The following is a 7,463-nucleotide window of genomic DNA, read 5'->3' on the forward strand; positions in this document are numbered from 1 at the left end:
GCCTAAAGACCATCCAACCTAAGGACGTAAAAGCAAAGTGCTAGGTGGGAGACAACCCACCATGGTATGATCGTTCCGTTTCAGTCCTAGTTTTATTTTCTCATTTTCTACTTTATTTTTTCTTAATGACTCTTCTCATAATCTCTGCACATAGTCTGCATCTGCATTCACATTCTGCATAAAAAAAAGGAGGAAAAGAGCACGCGACGTGCAAGCGTTACTGACACGCACGCGTCATATGTGCTTTCGTAACAAGAAGATAAGAAGCAGAGAGTTATGCGGGAGCTTGGCTGGAGGCGTGCCATAGGCATAGAACATGCCCACACGAACGCGTCCCTGACACGTCTGCGTCACTTGCAAAATCAGCCTTCCACACGTGCGCGTCACTCACGCTCACGTGTGACCCTGCGATCTCGACATATATAGGTGTCTGGCAGAAAGTTATGATGGAATGGGACTGGAATTGTGCTAGAAGCACAAGCCCCATCACCCGCACGCGTGCCCCACACGAACGCGTGCCCCACGTGTCCGCGTCATTATTCAAATAGAGGCCATTCATGCGTGCGCGTCACCTACGCGCACGTGTCACCCTAAATTTTGGCAATGTGCGTATGAATCAAAGACTTGTGCGTGCGCGATGCTACTTTCGCGCCAATAGCACAAATCAAGTCACGCGTACACATGACCCACGTGTCCGTGTTACCTGAAATTATCACAAACCACGCGAGCGCATGCCCCACGCGTCCGCATCACATGCGACGCACAGCTTATCCAGATTAGCGCTAGATATCTTATCTTTTCTTCTCCAATCCTAATTTCTCATATCCCCTCTTATTTCTTTCTTCTCCCTTCTTCCTTCTTTATTCTTTCTCACTTTTCACACTCTCCTCCCTTATTTTTCCCATCCATTAGCAAGGTTCTTTACTTTTCTATTATTCTTTTTCTTTTTATTTATGTTTTTTTCTTCCTTTTTCTTTTTACTTTCATTATTTATGTTTTCTTTTTCTTTCTTTTCTTTTTTATTCTTTTGATTGGTGTTTGATATTTAATTGGGTGATTATTTTCTTCTATATTTTGCTTGTCAGTGTATTAAGGAACAGCTTGACAATTAATACTACTTCTTAAAAGGGTTGCTTTCATGTTCAAATTAATGCTTTCAATCACATATTTACCACGCATACTAAGTGTTTGTGAAAAAGCCCGTATGGCATTGTGCATTATTTTAAATTATTCTATTCTACCACTCTAATGTCTTTTTTTTTTCACAAAACCCCTTTTATATTTTATTGATTAAATATAATTGTCCATACAAACAGATTGTGAGTTTGAAAGAGTTGATAATCTAACTTGGACATTTAATGCTTGATCTATGCTACTCATGCCTTTGCCGGCATGCCAATAAACATCTTGCATCTAATTGCCGTCACATGCACTTGCTATGTTTCCATTGATGAACTGATCACATGTAGTCATGACCATGTGTTAATGACATCCTTCTTTACCGTGCATTGATTATCACGTCTCCTATCCTCTTCCTTGCTCTAACCCTTGTAATTTTAAAGTACTTACCTTTTCTCTCTTCAGGATGGCCACCAAGAAGGGTAAAGAGAAAACTATTCCCAAACCACCAGCAAGGAAAGGAACAAAAAGAGCACTAATGGCAGAGCCATCTTCAACAGCTGTAAAGCACTCGACAAAGCGAATCAAGAGAATCATCAAGGTCGATGAAAAAGAGAAAGCCTTTCCAGCAAAGAACACTGCGCGGTTCACTAACCGCTACTGTGAGCAGATGTTTCCCATCCTGGCTGAGAAAAATTATAACAATGAGTACTTTCTTATCCTCCCGACCAACATTGTTGAATTTGTTGAGCCCCAAATTGAACAAAGACAATGGAAATTCCTATGGAGACAGCCACGGCAGGTTAATCTATCATGGGTAGTTGAATTCTACTCCAATTTTCACATGCCAACACTACAGTCTGTCTATGTCTGTCAGAAGCAAATCCCCATAACTGTAGAGGCCATTCAGCGAGCTTTAGATCTTCCCCTTGCCTCTAAAGGATTGGACGCATTTCAAGAAGCCTCTGTCCAATGCCAGACATACAAATTTGACTGGGATGCCATTCTCAGAGTTATAGCACAACCTGGAAGCAGATGGATCTATGGATACCATCGATCCCGACCTAAGGGAATATTGGCTTCAACACTGACCTTGGAGGCTCGAGTATGGGCACAGATTATGTTCCACTACGTCTTTCCGAGCACTCACGAGTCCTCCTTCACTGCAGACATGGCTATTCTACTCTGGTGTATCCTTACAGACCAGCCTCTCAATTTATCAAGACACATCCGGAATGCTATGGGACACGTACAAATTGCGGGCAACTTACCTTTTCCCGCCTTGGTTTCAGATCTAGTCTCAGCAGCCGGAGTCTCCTACAGAGCTGGGGATACCAAGACCATACTTCCGCGGGATGATCAGTACGTCCCTAACAGGAAGTATATCAGACCTCCAGCAGCCACTAACAATCGGAGCATAGAACCAGCAGAAGATATTCTTTTGCCTTCCACATCACAAGCACCTTCCACAAATCAGCTACTCCTACAGATAATTTAGAAGTTAGACCGGCTTGACCAAAAAGGAAAGCAAAGGGAGCGCCGTAACAAGCGCCGATTTACATACCTCAATGAGCTGATTATTGGTAACCACCGACCTGAAGAAAACCCAGAAACCCTGGACTCTACTTCATTTACCAGCACAAAGAGCCATGACGGTCCCGCTTGTGGAGACACTGCTACCAACCCCCCTTTGTTCCTGACAGATGGCACCGAGGACGGTGCAAAGCTTTAAGTGTGGGGAAGTCGGTTAGTACCTGACTTTCGGAGGTAATTTCTCTTTCTTAAACACCAATAGAATATTTATTTTTCTTTTGTTAGAATAGGATAAATTGCATAATAATAGGTATTTGCATGCATGTTCTAATTGGTTGAAAAATAATAAGTTTCTTTTTAAGATCCTATTTTTGAAAAATTTCACTAATTTAAAATTAAAATCTTTTCATTAAAACTTGTTCAAAGTTGTATGTGGAACATAAAATGATAGCTAAAGAACACACAACCCGTGAGATTTAAGCTTGATTACATAGTTACATTATTTAACCATAATATTTTATTCTTGTGTGTTTTCTTCTCTATAATTGTAATCTTTATTTTGTTCCATCCTATATGTCCAATAGTTAATATGTTAAATGCATGCATATGATTGAGGCCATTAATTATTTTAGCTCACTTATCCCAAAATAGCCTACCCTTTCAATTACCCTTGTTAGCCACTTTGAGCCTTTTAAATCCCATTTGTTCTATATTTTACCACATCACTAGTCTTAAGCGGAAAAATAGTTAAATATCCCAATTGAATCTTTGGTTAGTTTAAGTTAGAGATTGTGTATCAATTGAGTATGGGAAGATCATGGGAACATGGGTTAATAAAGGAATATGTCATGATAAAATAAAAGGAATTTGGGTACCTACTCATGTAAGACTAGAAAAATTAAAAATCCATGTGCATTGATAATGTTATGTTTATTTTATGCTTAATTAAAAAAATCAAAAAAAAATAAATCAAGTAATTAAAGTAATTAAATAAGGGGACAAAATTACTCTAATGCTAAGTTAAGTTAATGAAAAGATCAATGCATATGTGATAAAAATTAAAAGAAATGGTGATGCATGAGTATGTAATACAAAAGTAAAAATTTTGGGTAGTTAAGCATGAATTTAAAAGTTTATAAAATATGTATAGGTAAGAGCTTAGGTTAATCAAGTATTTAATTTAGAGCTCACTTAGCCATACATATGTCCTCACCCTTACCTTGGCCCCATTACAACCTTGAAAAGACCTCATGATGTTTGCATTAGTACATTAAACACTTGTTGATTGGTTAGGTGAAGAACAAAGTTTAGAAAGTATGACTAGAGAAGAGTAGAGTGATTACCCTATACACTTGAGTGATTAGAGTGCACATACACCATCAGTAAGGGTTCAATGCTTAGTTCTATGTTCTCTGCTTTCATGAGCTGTCTTCTTACAAGTTTACTTGTCTTTACTGTATGGTTTTAATTAGTGAAATTTGATTTATGTTTGTCTTGAAGAACTTATTTACTTTTAACCAAAGTAGACAAAATCATCTTAGTATATAGTTGCATTCATATACATAGGTTGCATTGCATTGCATGAGTCTTACTTTTCCCTACTTGTTTATTTTATCTCCTTGAGCTAAGCATGAGGACATGCTAATGTCTAAGTGTGGGGAGGTTGATAAACCACTATTTTATGGTTTATCTTGCATTTAATTGAGTGGTTTCATCAAGTCTTTACCCACTTATTCATATGAACTACATGATTTTACAATCCCTTCCTAAGTTTGTTCTATGGTTGAAAACTTGCTTCCTAGAGATCTTTAATTTGTGTATTTCAATTCTCCTTTATACCATTCGATGCCGTGATCCGTGTGTTAAGTGTTTCAGGCTTTACAGGGCAGGAATGGCTTAGAGAATGGTGAGGAAGCTTGCAAAAAAATGGAAGGAACACAAGAAACTAAGGAGATGACCATCGAGCATCGACGCGCGCGCATGGCTCACGCGAGCACGCGGAATGGAGAAAGTCGCAGCGACGCGTGCGCGTGCCTGACGCGTATGCGCGAATTGGAGTCTGCACGAATGACGCGCACGCGTGGATGACGCATACGCGTGACAAGGAAAATCGCTGAATGACGCGCACGCGTGACCTGCGTGATCTGCAGAGATAACAGAAATGCTGGGGGCAATTTTGGGCCGAGTTTTGACCCATTTTTCAGCCAAGAAACACAGAATAAAGCTAGGAAACATGCAGAGACTCAACACAGATCAACATACATTCTCATTAGGATAGTTTTAGGATTTTAGATCTGAATCTAGAGAGGAACTACTCTTCCTTTAGGTTCTCTTTACATTCATAATTTATTAGTTCTATACTTTTTTGCTTCGGATATTGAAGAGTCATCACCTCCATTGAAGACACTATTCTAGTTTGTTTCCTTACTTTCTCTTTTATTTATTCCATATTCTTAATTCTTGTTTAAAGTGGTAGTTGGATTATTTTCGTGAATTGTTGATACAGAGGATTACTTTTATTTTTAATTAATTTTCAGTCTCTATTTTATTTAATTTATTATGTCTTCTTCTTATATGTTTTTGAGTATTATATTCATGTCAATGGAGTAGATTCCCTACTTGACATGGGGGTTGATTAAAAGGAGACACTTGAGTTGGAAGGATTAAGTGAAGATTAAACTGGAAGTTGTTGGCTAGTTCTGTATTTACTAATGCTAGACCTTTCCAAGGGAGAGGACTAGGATTTATGAATAAGAGTTAGTTCAATCACTTGACTTTCCTTTATTTAGTAAGGGTTAACTAAGTGAAAACAACAACCTTTTTGATACTACACCTAAGAGATCCCAACAAGGATAGAACTTCCAATTGATCATTCCCCCCAGTCAAGGCCTTTTTATTTAGAATATTAATAATCATTCTTAGTTTTTATTTCTTTAATTTACAACTATTTAATTGCTCATTATCCAAAATCAACTCTCTTGAAAACCCCTAATTAATAAATTAGCATTCACTCTGTAACTCGTTAGGAGACGACCTGGGATTCATACTCCCAGTATTTTATTTCTAAAATTTTGTGACAACTCTTTTAAATTGATACGCGGAATCTTCATTGGTTAAGAGCTATACTTGCAACGCCTATAAACTCTTAATCGATGATTTTCTGCCACGTCACTCACCAAACAGATTTTTCAGCCCCCAAAGCTAACTTCAAGTTTCCAATACCACCAATTTGCACTCAAAATATATAAATCAATCTTGTATCACATAAACACCACTAAATCAAAATAGGGTTTGCTATATACATAATTTCACAAGGATTAGAGATTTCACACCTTATCAACAGGAAATTGGGATAAGATCCGGCAAGTCCACCAAGTTAATTTGATCCTAAACACCGAAATTACACAAAATCTTAACACCAAAGCCCAAGAATTTTGAAACTAAAGAGTGAACAGCTGGGAACAAAAGTGAGACTTAACATTAATTTTGTTATATGGGTTTTGTAGAGAATTTCGAGACGAACGTGTGGCCACTAACAGCTCGTCAATCAGAGTTCTGAATTGAAAGATATAAGCAATTGAAGATTGGAGGTGATTAGGTTTTTCCTTCTCCTCTTCTCACCGTAACCCTCCCCCTTTTTGCCAAGTTCCAGCGTATTCTCCTTCGAGGGAAGGGACAAGAGCTGAAGCTCTTTTCATTTAATGGCTATTGGGTTGGGCCTTGGGCCTAATATGGGCCCGGTTCAGCCCATTCGGCTCAATGTTAGGCCAAATTTTTTTAAATTAGTGTCAAAATTCTTATTTTAATTAGCTCTACCTCATTAAACTATAAAATTTTATTTTTTAATTTTTTGAATTAATAATTAATTTATTGGCTTATTATTCATTAATTTCATGGGTTTTACACCATTCCTTATTGTCTCATAAATCATCCTATTCAACACATCCACCACTAATACAAACAAAAAAAAAGAGATGAAATCTCCTTGTTGCAAACCCACACCCATCTTGAACGATTTCGACGATAACAATATAGATATTGTATCCACACACTCTTTAATTGATATGAAGTAGAAATTCGGATAAGATGAAAATCAAAGAAATGATTGAAAATGAATAAAAAATAAATTAAAATTGAAAACAAAAAGAAAATATGAAATTGAATACAAATAAAATCATTCTACCTTTTTATCCTATTTCTCAATACAATAAGAAATAGACTCACTTAACCTAACTTGTTCACACCATATTTTGGAAATTGAATTTAAGAAAATCACTCAACCTTCTCTTCAATTTCTCGATACAACAAGAGAGGGATTCACTCAACTTTATTTGCCCACACTATAGTGTCATCACGAAAGCCGAAAGTACTTTTTACTCTCTAGCTTCTACTTGACGACCACAATAGTTTAGGAGGTATTTATGATCTGTTATTAGATTAAAATAAAGAGAATAACAAACTCACTAACATGAAGTCCAATCTACTAACTAAATAAATAAAATCAAAATACATAAAAGTAAATTGAACATTCTAATATTTAAAAATATGGGGTAAGTACGATTTTGGTCCCTAAAGTTTAGTGCTGGAATCGAAATCGTCCCTCTTGTATTTTTGGATTTAAAATCGTCATTAACTTTTTTTTTCGTATTAAAATCGTCCTTTTTAATAAATTTTTTTGTTTTATTCCTAAACTACCCCTATTCCTATTTTAATGATAAAAATTATAAAATTAAAAAAAAAAAGAAAACGCGTAAAAACGCGTTGGGGTGGGAGAAGAAAAGGGTATACGAAGGGGGAGGGGAGGGGAAGGG

This window comes from Arachis duranensis, chromosome 6 (assembly GCF_000817695.3).
Source record: "Arachis duranensis cultivar V14167 chromosome 6, aradu.V14167.gnm2.J7QH, whole genome shotgun sequence".
Classification (NCBI taxonomy): Eukaryota; Viridiplantae; Streptophyta; class Magnoliopsida; order Fabales; family Fabaceae; genus Arachis; species Arachis duranensis.